Consider the following 16,502-nt stretch of genomic DNA (forward strand, 5'->3'; position numbering starts at 1 on the left):
GGGGCTGGTAAAGAAGAATACATGTCAGGGTATGTTGATCTTTGCCACATCTGGTGGATCCAACATGACCGCAGCCAGTGTCGCCATAGGGAAGTATAGGTTGGAACCCTCTCCTCTTCACTTAATATTCTGTTACAAACAGCTTGCCGAATTCTTTGTAGCCAAACTTTGTGCCTTTCTAGTGCAGGTAGACTGTTGTCAGTAGAGTTATACAGATGGAGAGGTGTAGAATGACCACAGTTAGCAATAAATGCTGCAATATGCTTTTTAAAATAGCATGTGCCTATCAAGCGCACAAATGATACAAATCCACTGCCTCGATTGATAAAATCAGTTTGGTGCAAATTTCCAACATCTGTTCCAGAAATAAAACTAGCATACTGAGTGAAAATATTTATTATTTTAGCTTTGCCAAACGTTTTAAAATAAGAAATATAGTCGCATCCTGTACTGATGTACAGTGATTGCATAATTGACCCTAGGTGGTCCCTTGGTAGAGTATGTAGGTCTGGGTCTCCTTGAAATGCCAATATTAAATGTTTTAGTATAAGGTATTTCTTATCTGCGGAATGATGGACATTTAGCTGTACAATGTAATCCTTGTTATCGGGCATACTTAAACCGATGTTATACACATCAGTGTCTGGAGAACACACAAGTATCTTATTGGCAGTAGTCTGAATAGCATGCCTCCATATCCTGTTGTCTGCCTTGTGAGCATTAGATGTGTATAGACAAGCTGTTTCTGGCAAAGTTCCTGCACGTATCGACCATGTACATTCAGTAGTAAAACATCCAGCTAATACTAAATGTTGTTGGCCTTGTAGTAGCAAATGACCATTCTGTAAAAAGTATAGGCCAATTGCTTCAACTATTTTCCTTTTACAGATTGGGCATTCCAAAATTCCTGCCATCCAGGGGGTATTGGTGAGTTGAAATCAAAGAGGTAATGTTCATGTATTGATGTTTGTTTATGGTTGTAGCGCCTGGCTTGCTCAAATATCTTAGGATTAAATATTTGTGTTGTTGGGTTGTCAAAAATCAAATGTACTTCACATGTTCCCATTTTAAAGTGTTCCAATATGTATTGATTAAACAGTAGCTCAGAGATGCCAGACAGCATCTCTTTGTGCCATTCGATTAACAAATTCCTTAAAATCAGTAAGGGAAGCATTATCCTGTAAAAGAGCTTCAATACGTACCATCAACTGGTGTGGTGACCTACAGTTATTAATTGCTGCTGTCAAAATACATTTCATATTCTCAACAAGGTAAGATGGGTTGGTGTTTGTTGTATATGTGTGGAGCATTCCTCTGTATATAGCTTCCCATACCTGCAAAAGAAAGCAATGCGTTCTTTTAAAATTACTGCAAGTCTCCAGGGATTTCAAGGTTGTGCTTCAAAATCCACAGCTTTTAGCTAGTTCCTTTAAGCCGGCATGGTAATATACCTTCATTAAGACTGGCTGGTAATTCTTTAGCGTATGCCAATCTCCCGGGAAAATAATCAATTTCTGTAAAGCCACTCCATACTGGTGTTTGATATTCATTAAGTGCTGGTAAGTTTTCCCATCCCCAACTAGTACAACCCATCCATCCTGTTCTGTGATGTCAAACTTCTGCAGTAGATCTTCAGCCACTAAGCACATGGTCTCATCACTGTCAGGATTCTCATTAATCAGTTCCATGTAATATACCTGTGATGGTGTTGTTTTCATGTTTTCATCACCATGTATAAAGCTTCTCATGTCACTAATAGTACAGCTAAAATCCTGACAATAGTGAGCCACATACTTTAACACGATGTAGGAAAAAAGTTTAAAGTTAATTGACAAGTTTTCATTTTCTTCTTCTTTACTCTCCTCAAAGTCTTCTATGGTTAGTGGATGGGTGTGTAGCTGTGTGGTGTAGGTGGTAGTGTCCTTGGAAAGTGAACAAGACAAGTTTTTTACTTGGATAGTCCGTGGTCTCTTTGCAACCTTCTGTGGTGAACTGCCTGGCGTCTGTTGAAGTGTACGTTTAGATGTAGCAGCAAAATTGTCTGATATATGAGAGGACTGTGGTTGATCGGGTACTTCCTGCTGTTCACTACATGTTAATGGAAGAACAGTGGTGGACACACACATTTCATTATCATAATGTACTTCAAGTTCAGGATTAGGTTGTACGACCTGTACAGTTGTGCCATGATAACTCCGATGCTGATTGCCACAATAGACAGCAGCGTGACTTTGCAGCATGTCAAAGTTGTCTACGGAAGCAACTGTGAAGACTACTGGGGACAATTCATTCCAAAGACCTTTGGTTCTTTGGTCACTAGCATGCTGAGTGACAAACCGATCATGAGTATCGGGTGAACTAGTACACCCCAGTCTGTTAAGTATTCTTAACAGTTGTCTTGACCCACCACAAATCTCGACCGCATCTGCTATAAGATCATGAATCGGTAGTGGTCAGTTGGGATTTGTGCAGAACTGTAAAAGGCCCAAAATGTTGTATATTCTTACTTTCTTCAGGTGTTTACTGGAATCATTTGGTTTTCCCAATGCAGGATGCTTTCGCTCACGGATGGTCGCTGTTATTGAATTGATGAACTTCAACAATAAAGGATTTATTTGTTCTAACTCACTGTCAATGTCAAATGAGATAGGACTGCTTTTAACAGTAGATTGTCTGTCAATCTCTTCGTGGATTAAATCATTCACCAAGTAAGCAGCATCATGCAATACTGTCACTTTATCTGATTGTTGTTTGGTAGGTGTAATGTGTGCGAGGACCACAGTTTCTTCAGGAGTACTTTGGGCAGATAAGGCCCATGAAAGGCTCACTAAAACATCAATACCCTTACGGTAAAGAATAGTACCAAATTTCATATGCATGCATTTGTACAGCATATAGGAATTAAGATACAGTATCAATTGATGTAATAGCCATTTTCCAGAAAACGATAAACAGCTTTCCCCTGTTACTATGGAAACCCTTGGTGTTGATGTTATACAACTGGTATATTCAGCATCATATGCATGCAGAAATACTTTGCTAGCCCATGGTAACAATACAGATTTCCCCAAAAGCAAATTGTTGGCAACATATATGACAGTGTCGAGGATGGCTTTAGTTAGTCTGTCTGTATTGTCATCAGTTTTCTTACTAACCCATTCATGAATAGAGTGTTGTAGCATTGTGTCACTGCCATGTTGGGACTTGAACGACTCAATGATAGAGCAATGAGTTTTGTAGCAATTGAAGCATATGTTGTCACTTGGGGTAATAGTAACAGTTTCACCAGAAGCGTTTGAAAAGTGCTGTGAAATCTTGACAGCATCTGGGCTGTGTCGACTAAAAGTGGTACCAGTTTTTGGATAAGCTCCACAAGAGCTGCATGACGGGGGACAAATTGTGGCATGTGCCTTGTTATAACATTGTCTACAGAGGACAAATGGTTCCTCTGTATGTTCAGTTTGGAATATTTCAGCCAGTTTGTCATTTGTTGTAAACATGGGCCTGATTAATCTTTGAGGTGCTGTGTTCTCACACTTAGGATTACTACATCGCTCAGTAAGGGGGAGACCACTCGGATCAGCGAACTTAGCTTTACTCTTCCAAGAAGGAATGTGTTCACTGTTTTGGCAGTGTCTCTTGGCCTCAAGGAAGTGCTTCTTGCATACAAGTGCACTGTTATCGAGGGATGCTCCCAGGTGTTTTTCTAAGTAAGTACGCTCCGTTTCCCCCCAAGTGGCATACCTTAACTTTTGTCTTCCATTGTCTCCACACAGGGCACAGTCCAGGTTTGAGTCACCAGACAAGTGAAGATGATCACCATCTTGCTGTGTAGTACATATAAATATTTTTTACAAGACTTGTATGCTAAATAATTATATTTTTGGTGTGTAATATTTGGTTTTTTTACTAGATGCGTTTGTAGCTAAACTACAGCAACTTGTATGCGTTGGAACAAAATTTTTGCTACGTAATTATTTAGTTCTACCCTTACTCAAGTACTTCATGCTATTTATTTAGCCAAGCATAGGCCCAAACAAAATTGTACTGCAAGTAAAGTTAACCTATCCACGACTCACCGAGTTCATTCAAGCTACTTCGACGCCTTCTTGCTCTTTTGTGCACGCAGTTGTTAGGGATTGTGAGATAGCTATTTGTTGGGGCTAAGTACTTAACAAATGGCAAAGCCGTATAACGCATGGTGTATTAACTATGGCGGTGCAAACAAGGGGTAAATATTAGCGCAGAAAATAATTTTTATGCTGCATCTTGAGGCGCTTGCAACTAAAACGGCATTTTAAAACGTAATTTGTTACGGTTGCGTTTCAACTGTAGATTCAGGGTTCCTTTGAGGTACTTTAGGACTCTTTTGGCAGCTGTTAAATGTGCTTCATTTGGTTTGGAACTGAACTTCGCCACCACTCCCACTGCCTGTGTATGTCAGGGCGAGTTGCTATTGCAGAGTACAATAAACTGCCAACTATTGATTGATAAGTAACAGAATTCACTTCCTTGCTGATACCATCATCCTTCTTCAGCTTAACACTAATATCGGCAGGAGTTGAGACAGTATTAGCTTCTGAGAGTTGGTACTTTTCAAGCATATTCAAAATGTACTGTTTCTGGTGCATCAAGAGGGACTTGTCTACTTCATTTTGCTCGATGTTAATTCCCAGGCAATAGTGTAGCTTACCCATGTCCTTCATTTGGAATTGCAATGCAAGGCTCTTCTTAATCTGCTGCATTTCCACTACTGTGCTCGCGATTACAATCAAGTCATCTACATAGACAGCAACAATGGCTAGAGTGCCAGATTCCTTGATGTAAATACATGGATCAGCTGTACCTTTGGTTAAAGTGAATCCCATCCATATATTTTCGAAAGGCGGTGTGCCAGCATCTTGGTGATTGCTTCAAACCATAGAGTGACTTCTGTAGCTTACAAACAAGGTGTTCTTGCCCAGGCTGTATATAACCATCTGGTTGTTCCATGTAAATCTCTTCTTCAAGTTTACCCTTAAGAAAGGCTGTAACAACATCTATTTGATGTATTAACATGTCGTTCTGTATTGCATAAGCCAGTAGTGCACGAATTGAAGAGAATCGATCAACTGGAGAAAAGGTCTCATCATAATCGATGCCATACTTCTGGGCATAGCCTTTGGCTACCAGGCGTCCCTTAAAACGTTCTACTCTACTTTCACAGTCATACTTGACTTTAAATACCCACTTACACCCAATTGCTTTACGATCTATAGGCAGTTCAACAAGTTTCCATGTTTCATTCTTAATAAGTGACTGAGTCAGCAGCCGTTTTCCAACCATTTGCATGATCACCTGATAGAGCTTCCTCCATTGTGGTTGGCTCTACTACTTGACAAACATTAACCACGAGATTAATCTGGTATTCTTTGCCGCATGAAACCAATACCATACCTAATAGGTGGTCTTATCTGCCGTTCAGGACGTTGGCGTACTACTTCAGGTTGACTAGTTTCAAGTGAAACTGTTTCCAGCTCAACAGAGTCGTCATCGACAGTGCTAGATTCTTTAGAGCTTCCAAAATCAGTTTCATTAAACACAACATCTCGTCGTATAACAACTCTTCCAGTGACCTCATTTAACAGTTGGTACCCCTTGGGATGAGTGCTATAACCAACAAAATGCAGTTTTTCAGCCTTCTTGTCTAATTTCTTCCTTAATAATCTGGTACATGGACATATGCAACACAGCCAAAAACCTTCAAGTTTGACACATTATAGGATGTTCACATTGAGCTGAATCCTGAAAAACAGCTAAAAATTAAAAGTGGATTTTTTCTCAACTGAGTTAACGTTTCAGCTAACCAGATGATTATTGGTAACAGCAAAGGTGTCAACAACAGACATGTATGGTTTCGCTCCATTACAAGTTCGGGAAAGGGCTGTAATGGACACTGTACTTATATGGCTTCCCCATAGGAAATATATTGTGAAAATTTTGATTGGCCGTAAATATTATGTCAAACATTTGAACAAAAAGATTTTGAAATATTTTTAGCGGATCAAGCAGTACTACAAATGAGCCAAATTTCAAGATCGAGTGTAAGTGCATCCATGAGTTATTAAATGTTTTTGAGGATTCAGCTCAACGTGAACGTACTATAGGCTTTTTACCATACCATCTCTCATAAGGAGTTTCAGTGGTCACTGTGCGGTTTTGAACATATGCGGCAGTTGCTACTGCCAGTAACTACTATTCAGCCCAGCATGACATATCATGGATCGAGCAGCCTCCACCAACGTTCTATTTAGTCTTTCTGCCACTCCATTCTGTTCTGGAGTATAAGCAATTGTTGGTTCATGTCGGATATCCCTTGATTTTAAGTAAACCTGAAACTCACTCTCCCCCATTGTCTGTCCTTAATGCCGCTATCTTGTGACCACAATCATTTGTAACAATGGTCTCAAATGCCTTAAGCTTATTCATAACCTCAGATTTATGTTTCATGAAATAAACCATACAACAACGGGAGTAGTCATCAATAAAGGTCACAAAATATCTCTGACCACCCAGTGATTCTACCGGCATAGGACCACACACATCACTATGTATCAGTTGTAACTTCCTGGAAGAGCGAACTCCCACTGATTGAAATGGCGCTCGGCTCATCTTACCCTCAACACAACCCTCACAGAAGGACGTAATCAGATAAAGCTGTTGGGTGCTGATTGCTAGAGCAATAGTTGAAAATGCTCTTTGTGACTTCTTCTGGAACTCTGCACGTGTCTGTTCATTAGCACCTTCTGGCAGCACCTCAGAGCCATCAACATATCCTCACAGTCCCTTAGCTAACAACAAGTGACGTACCTGAAACTTCCAGGTCATCCAATTTGTACTGTCCAACCTATCAACAGACCACTTCTCTTCCATGGCCATTACTAACTGCTCAACACAGATGTGCAATGCCTATAAGCAAACAAATAAACAGCCAACAACTGAACTTGTTAATATCAAGGACTCGCCTTAACTGGTACCGTTATCAATAATCACCACGGTACCACAGCTTAAACGTCTCTGGTTAGAAGGTCAGCTTAACAGAGATAAACAGTTGTAACTAGTTGACACTCAGTTTCAATCAGCAAATCTGTCAGGATAAATTAACAACTCCAGGTGTCTGGGCCCATAACCTGTTGTAAATAGCGCTAAACGATCTGACAATCACTGACTAGCAACTATATCTTCAAGAACTCAACACAACAGTACAACAACACTATCTGAAATCTACTGTAAAACTACAACCTTTTATACTTACAAAACCACAAAAGAGCTACTGTACAAATCTGGATAGTTCTAGAATAGCATGAATATAATTACAAATTACATCATTAACCATAAGTGTAATAGTGTAATCTGTCACACAGACAACCTGTCTAATTACTTAGCTATAGTTATACAATATTACAACAGCAATTGCTACAAACCTTTTTCCAGGTAAAGAATACTTCATAAGGCAATAATTCTTCTGCTACAACTTATTCAGCAACATTCACAGCTGTACTTTGTCATTAGCGATGGGCATGGTTACTGGCACAACTGATCTTACCAGGCAGCTGTTAACGTCACGTAAAACTACTTTAGATAAGTCTCCATTGTGTTACATTGTGAAACAGTTGGTATGAACTTCTTCAGCTTACCTGTGACAAAGGAGCCATTTGAGCAAATAGCATGGACATTGTGGGTCCATTGCCACATAGTAGAATAATCAATACATATTGGTTGTATGTCATTATGCAACTACGTTCCAAAGGCTATTCCCCTTTGTTCCATCAGTGAGTGACATCTCATACAACTGTCTCAGTTGCTGAGAAAGCTCTACACTGCATTACACATTAGTCAGATTTGGACTTCACCGTATCATCTGCAAACCCATGGTTCAGTGGAGAGGTTCAACAAGACCCTAAAGGCAATGTTGATGAAGTTAGTGAGTACGGAGGGTAAAGACTGGGATAGACTGTTTGATTGCATATCATGAAGTTCCTCAGTCTACTGCAGGGTTTTGCCATTCAAATTATTGTATGTTGGAAAGTAAGAGGACCACTTGATGTATTGAGAGAGAAGTGGGAAACGAGTAAGAAGAGCGATGAGAGTGTTTTGTCACTGGTGAGAGATAGAAGAGTTGTTAGAGTTGGTGAGTTAGAATTTGAAAGTGGCACAGAAGTGTCCAAAGAAATGGTATGACCAAAACACTAGCTAGAGAGAGAAAGTTAGTGCCTGATGAGGAAGTATTAGTGCTATTACCCACCCATTAGTAACAAGTTGTTGGCTCAATGGCAAGGGCCATATCGTGTGTTGTGAAGAGTAGGAAAAGGGAAACATGAAGTGCACATACCAGATAAAAAAGGAGAAGGAGAGCTGTTTCCACATCAACATGTTGAAAAAGTGGCATCCACTAGAGACTACATGTTTCTGGATGGCCTGTGAGGATGATGCTGACAGCAATGATGAGGAGGACGCCGTTCTTATAGGTACCCAGTTGTCTGAGAAAGATCAGTTGTTGGAGCTGCTTGAAGAATTCAAGTCAGTCATGAGTAGTAAATGTGAGAAAACTAGCGGCCATACCATATACCTCACATGTACAGGGATGTAGTAGAGATAGAATGACGTTGGAAGAAGGTGTGATTGAACCATCTAGCAGTAAATTGGCTTCTCCCATAGTAGTAGTCACTTTCCGACTGTGAGGATTATAGGAAGCTGAACACGGAAACAGAACTAGATGCATACCCGATGCCACATCTTGGGTCAGGCTAAGTATATTACCACCACCTTTAGTCTTGCCAAGAGGTATTGGCAGGTTCCTGTTGCAGAGGAGGACCAGCACAAGACAGCATTTGTTACCACCCAGGAGCTTTTCCAATTTTAGGATGATACCATTTGGGCTCTGTGAAGCACCAGCAACATTTCAGAGGATGATGGACCAAGTAATTAGAGGAATCAGCCAGTTTTCCATTGCCTACCTGGATAATCTGATTGCATTTAGTACCACCTGGGAGGAAGGGCCATCTGGCACATTTGAGAGCTGTGATAAGTAGATTGATGGAAGTAGGGTTGATGAGCAAGCCCTCAAAGAGTCAGCTCCTTCTCTGGCTCACACTGTTAGTCAACATTACAACAATAGTTGCATAGTTGGAAATGAAATGACAATAGTAGCCAGTTAGTCCCAAAAATGAACGGACTTGCCTCTTGGTTGCTGGCCGTGGGAACTGGTCTATAGACTGCACCTTACTCACTTCTGGTTTCACCACTCCATTACCAACCACATGTCCCAAACAAGTACATTCCACTATTGCCTTTATGACTTAAAATTATTATTAGTTTTAATACTTGGTTGGGCTATAACAAACCATTCAAAATAGTTATTCGTTCTACATGTAAATCAAATATTTGATGCTGTGGGAGGCGATTCAATATTCATACAATGGTAAAGCAAAAAATGTTATGAAATATTTTGTCATTTTCTTATAAAAATTAATGTGCAGTGCATCTTTATAAAGTGGCCATGATTTCACACCTGGCTGATTTTTTGTTTTAGTGATTTGTGTGTCTGACAATACTGAACCAACAACACAATTAACAGATAAATGACAGCACAACCATGTAAATGTTGTAAATCTGTGTCATTTAGAAGGGCCATCGACATTGGCAAGGCATGGCCAATTTAACTTTGAACCTAACAATTAATATGTCATGCAGCATGTACAGAGAACAGTGCCGAGACAGTAACAGAAAGAGAATACTTACAGAATATAAAATAGGACCATTTTAAAAGTAATAATATACTGTATGTGCACCTATTAAATTGTTATAAAGTAGAAATTGTTATTATGTACATTACATTACTATAAATTATACAATCTGTAAACTGACTCATTAACATCAGTTTACTCTCTTGCAGTCGATCAGCAACAGTCAACAGCGATATAGACCTTGGCGAGTATTAATGGTAACATATCCTTGGGATGACTTGCTAATTTTGAGAAAACTTTCCACCTGATCATGAATTGCATTATACACTGTATGAGCATTTACTTTCACAAATGTACTCCAATTCATGTGACCTTGGTACATACATACTGTAGTTCTATTTCACATCTACAGGAAAACAAACATGCTGATTTATCAATCCATGAATACATAGAAGAATCAAACCTTGTTTGGAAATGCATATGTTTAATTAAGTGAACAAGGCAGAGGTATGAAGTTAATTCCAAAATTAAATGTATATACATATATATGTAAATGCTAGTATTGCATTTAAATGGTAGCCTTATACTACAATTATTGGTCTTGTTTAGTAGCTGGGATGAAAAGTTGCCTGAATGGAATAGATAAGGTCAGACAGTATATGTGTGCATCACTAGTACTCTATCTACAACCAAGCTGTGAAAAAAGCATGCACACGTGTTTACCTTTAGTAAAGAACTTTATGCCTTTTACTTTTGCCAGCACATCACTACCACATACAGTGGTACAATCAAAATGAACAATCACTAAATAAGGGTTGTTATAAAGAAATAAGTATAGACTAGACTGCTCCGCTTGAGGAAGTTGGTTTCACAAATAGGAAACAAATATTCTCCACAATTGATTTGCAACCGTATAGGGACATCACATACACATGCATACACATGATACTGACAGAAGGTTATGTACTATACTCAGATTTTGTTGTTATGCATTATTAACATTGAAAATTGTCTTTTTAATCATCGTGTTGTACAGAAGGTTATGTACTATACTCTGTTTTTGTTTGTTGTTATACATCATTTGATCAATTAAACTATGATGTATTTGAAAAAAGATACTACAGTTACTAGCCAGGAATGCTAGAATCAACCCTGATTACTCCTAGCGGTAGTACTGAAATATCTAACCCAAGTCCACCACATAAACATTTTTTTGCTAAGTTTGGTATTCCCAGAATACAAATACAGCAGACTAAAACCAGCACTGATCACTCTCATAATATTGCTTAACTGTAACAGTTCTAAGAGACATACAGCGATTTGGAAATGATAGTTACACATACAAGACACAATTCCCAGTTGGTCATACCTATACTCCATGTATCTATTAAACTGAAATGTATATATGACCAAATAATACACACTACTTTGTCATTTTCTGTAAGGATTGTACATGTACATATAAAGTGCTATGAATTTTACCAAGCAGAACATGTGTCATTTTGTGTATCTGGACCAATTTACATTTTGTGCGAGATACCATGATGTTATCCATACACCCCCAACATTATTTTTTATGCAGGAAGATACAACGAAAAAGCCAACAGTGTGTGACTTCTACATCAGGATTAAACTAAACTGGATGGATTTTATTTACACATAGCTTGCCACGTGGTGGGCATTTAATAGAACTTTCAACTAACATGCCTATAAACAAAAACAAACTAATTCTAGCACAATTCTAGTTATTGTGAAAGTTGGAAACAGTGCACAATCTGTTTAAAACGATTTTTTTAAACTTGGCAAAATCATTAAATAATGGTAAAAGCAGCTTTTACATTAGAATTAAAAGCGAATTGAAATCTATATCAAACTTCTGCACAGGTAAACTTTGCTCTGAGGTGGTTTCTTTTCGAAAGTCTGAAATACGGGTGTGGCGACTTTCCTCTGACTTTATAAATAACGTTCCCTTTGGGGTTTTCAGGCGTTTAGCAACTGAAAAACAGTGGTGCAGACCTCGTAGTCCACCAAGAATAGCTTATCCCTTCGAGTTGAAAGGGGGCGATAACGTACGCGAACGAAAATGAAGAGCAGCTTTGAGACTTCGTTGAGATAATTTGTGGGAAAAAACACGATAGTCTAACTATAAAACAGTTTAGAAGATGTGTAACTGTGTAATATGTTGGTAAAAGCGGTTTGTTTAACAAGCGCTTCCTGCATAGCAACATATTAATAATTGTGTACACGTGACGTACCTGTTCTAAGCTAACCAAGGCGACTGTGTTCATGGAGAAATCTGTGGAATAGAGTTTGTGTGGTAGACAAGGTAAATTTAACAATTAAGCGCTTACTTGCATTTCTAGAAGCCATATTGTTAATTTTGTCTTTATGTAGATTTGTATTCAATCACTAGTGGCAAAGAAAAGAGCGGTCTGGACCTTGTGGCCACGCGAGACAAACTTATTGTAGGAATAAAGTATACAAGGTGAGTCAAAGTGTATGAACTGTGTAGACTGCAATAGAGGACTTGTAGAGTGACGTAAAATGCTAGCTGTCTGCCATGTTTTGGAGTGTTTTGGTTGAAAAGCGCTTCCTCAGGATTTGGTACAGGCTGTAATGAAGCCAATCAATGTTGAATTACGTTGTAAATACAACCCAACTCGCTAAACAGTAAAGAAGTTAGAATCAGTGGGTAATGTACAATTAAAGCCATGCAATTATAAGAAACGATTATATTGCATAATAATGGGCAATGAATTGTCTGACAATGAAATCAATTTAGCACAATTGCTAAGGAACAGTATAACAAGCTGAATGGTCTCCAGTCAACATTGTTACAGAGTAAGCAGCTATACTTGACCGAAAACGAGACAAGGAATAAAATACAAATAATTCATTGTTATTCCCGTTACCATTGGATAGTTGCCAGCACCGTGGGTTGTGCACTTAACCAAGTAAAGATATATGACTCATTGTTCTCATATTGTGACATGGAAACAGAGGCTGTTGTTTACAATTTATTCCAGTGAAGCAAATCTATTAAACTAATTGTTACTGTTTCTCGCATCCAAAAGCAGAAGGGCACAACTGATTGCGGTTTGTTTGCTATTGCAAATGCCACTGCCATTGCACATGGTAAAAACCCCAGCAAGTTGCAGTTTAAGCAAGAATCTATGAGGGCACATTTAATTGACTGTTTTGACCACAAACATATGTCTGTTCCCTTGTAAGTAGTTATATAAAAATCTAGCTAAATTAATTGTATTTCGTGAATCACATGTAATGAATTTATAAATGCAAATGTCTGTTTAATAGCTATAATAATATCAATCATCATCACATATAGGGTTGGGAGGTATTTAGGTATTAGTAGTTAAAAAGGTATTTTTCAGATACCGAAGTGGTTTTCTAAAAATACCGAATACCGAATTTGATGTAGTAAAATTAATTTTTGGTGGTTTAGTGATGACCATATGTACATGAAGTCAAGCCTCATACAACCATAATTACGCTGTGGACAAGCACAGAGCTGTGAGTGCATGTTGAAGTATTCACAATGGTTTTTACTTTTTGGGATACTTCAAGACTTACTTTGTGGCACAATGTTATTGTTGTTTCATTTGTTTCTTTTTAAAAAATGTGGGTATAAGTGCAAATCATAGCTTACCCAAGTTTAAAAGGTATTTAGTGATACCGAGGTATTTCTCCTAATACCGTACCGTTCTTCAAAAATGCAATACCGCCCATCCCTAATCACATATAATGGTAGCTTCAAGAATGCCAGCAGCTTTGAACCCATTCTTGACAATGGATGGATTGTCCAGTATGTACTTGTACAATGATGCAATCCACTCAGCACCTAGTGGCTTGAGGATACTTAGTCAAAGATCTACTGGTTTGTTCTGTGCTCCATCCAGTTGTACACACACTTGCTTTGCATACCATTCTCTAAACTTTCTACGTAAAAGTCTTTAGCAGCTTTATTAACGCAAAGATCTAGTGGATGCAGTCTGTCTGTACAGTTTGGTGGTATCAGTACAACATTGGCATTGTGTCTATCAAGAAGGTGTAGTAAGGGAGGCGTGCACTGTGCCTTGAAGTTATCAAAGATCAGTAAAGATGGCTGTTCATTGCTGAGTTTCAATTCACTCCTCTTTTCGTCAATATATAGAAAAGTGATTTTTTCAAAATAATCCCTCATAGAATGTTCATTTGACCAATGTTTCTCCGTCTTCGTAATATGCCATGATGAAGGAAACTCAATAGTTGGGTAGGCATTGACTGGTCTTGCCCTCATAAATTAACTGTGGTGGTAAAAAGTGGCCAGAAAATAAACCAGCAAAAACTGCAGTAATCTGTCTCTTGTCATCTTTGGCTACTACTTCAACTCTCTTAGCCCCTTCTTGATCCATTGTCCAATGAGATACTGGAACATAGTTCAGTGCAGTTTGATCAAAGTTTATGATTAATTCTGGTGGTATTTCATCCATGTTAACAATCACCTTAATTTCTAGGAGAAATTCATCCGTTAACTGATCGTATCTTTTAACATCTACTTTGGCCTTACTACAGGCTTTCCACTTAACATAGCCCATTCTTTTTAGCAACGACTTAGCCCAATCATCCATTAGTTTAACTTTGATGCCACCCTCACCATTCTTTGATACCAAAGTAGCATTCTAATTCATAAGGATCCCTTCAGCAGCTACTATTACTACAGCTGAATTAATTGGCAAACCTCGTTTACGAAGATCCTTTAAATACACCTGGACTTCATGATCCAATTCATCTGGAAGAAGAAATGGTCGGCCCTGTTTCTTCCGTGGCAATTCCTTCACTGGCTCTGGTTTAACCTTTAGTTTAGCATCTTCATCATTGTCAACGTTAGCATCATCAGATTTATAGGAAGCCCATTGCTGGTCTGGATTGCCTGATAACTCTTTGTACAAGTTCTTAAACCTCCGTACACTAGGTTCTGTTAATTTTAGCTTTGGATACTTTTCGGCATAGTAACGTAAGGAAACCATTGTGTTGTGTTCCACTGCCCTCTTGTCAATTTGTTCAAAAAGTGAAAGGGAACAAGGGAACATAGGTGAAGAATGCTCCCGACCTTCAAACAGTTGAAGGTCTGCGAGACGTCCCCAGCTTCATTGACCAGTATATCACCACAAGAATACCACAAGACGGTGAGGATGATGAACTGCGTGAACTGGTCTTGAGGTCGCAAAAGCACAAACACACACACGTGTAAGAAAAAAAGCGGAATTGGTTGTCGATTTGATTACCCCAAACAACCTAGTCCTGTTACCCGTCTCAAAACTCATGCAGATGGAGTTAACAAAGCTAGGTTCTACATAATCAAACGTGAAGAAGGTGCAGAAATGGTAAATCCCTATAACCCATATCTCCTGTTAGCCTGGAGGGCTAACATGGATATACAGGTGGTTGGTTCTGTGTATGGTGCTGCCATGTATGTGACCCATTATATTGTTAAGGATGAGTCACAAGTACTGAAGCAAGCTATTGCTGAACAGCTGGAAAATTTGCCTGCAAATGCAACGGCACGCGATAGACTTAGGAAAATTGGGAATACACTTTTAAGTCATCGTCAGCTCAGTCAACAAGAAGCTGCTTTTCTGTTGGCAGGTCTGCGTCATACTAGACTTATGAGACCTTCACACCAATTGCGTGAACTGGATGATGGTGATACTAATGTTTTCATGCATGGTCTCATTGATCGCTATGCTGCATGCCCAGCAGGTCAACCATTTGACAATATGACACTAGCTCATTTCGTTGTGTGGTACAATACAGTCAGTGGTACATACAACGAAGGTGAAAACTCTGATGACAGTGCTAGTTGACTACCACATTTTTAACTTCAGGATAACCTGAGAACTATTGTACAGAGAAGGCACCAAGCTTGCTTGAGAGTTCTAATAATGAATCCCATGGAGATGATTATTATTACCATCTCTTGTTGTTGTATTTCCCATTGCGTCAGGAGACACAAGACCTGCTTGGAGAGCATGCAACTGCTCAGGAAGCATTGTTAGCAAAGAGGGACCAACTTCAGTTCCTTAACTCAGAGCACAATGCATTTGCTGATGAAGTACAACAAGCCCTACAACAGTTGTCTGAAATGCAGAACACTTACGGTGACAATGTATATGCGCCTGTTGCTCCAAATGCAGTGCAGCATACTCTATGTTAAGATGACAGATCGTGAGTATCAAGAAAGAGTTGCTAGCTTGAATGATACTCAAAGAGTAGCATTTAACCATGTGGTACAGTACAATCGTGCTCGCCACCAATTCTTCATGAGAGAGAGAGACACTCTCCTGGAGCCACCTCACCTGTTCATTACACGTGGAGCTGGCACTGGTAAGAGCCATACAATCAGTGTAATCAAGGAACACATTGAACTAGCACACACAGGGTCTCAAAATGCTTGCATGTTACTGGTGTGTCGCCATTTAATATAGGGACGTCGACTGCTCACCGTGCACTATGCCTCCCTGTAGAACACAACAATTCTACAAAGTATACCAAACTCAGTGCTGAAGGTTGCACGAGTTGAGGCTATTATGGAAAGGTATTCATACTGTTATCATAGACGAAATCAGTATGGTGTCATATGAGACCATAAAAGGCTAACAGAAATTAAGGGGATCGATGACACCGAGATTCAATTTGGTGGATTAAACATAATTGCTGTTGGTGATTTCTATCAACTTCCACCTGTTCGTGATCGCTTTATATTTCAAAATGGCAAGG

Source organism: Dysidea avara, chromosome 14, assembly GCF_963678975.1.
Source record: "Dysidea avara chromosome 14, odDysAvar1.4, whole genome shotgun sequence".
In the NCBI taxonomy this organism is placed as follows: domain Eukaryota; kingdom Metazoa; phylum Porifera; class Demospongiae; order Dictyoceratida; family Dysideidae; genus Dysidea; species Dysidea avara.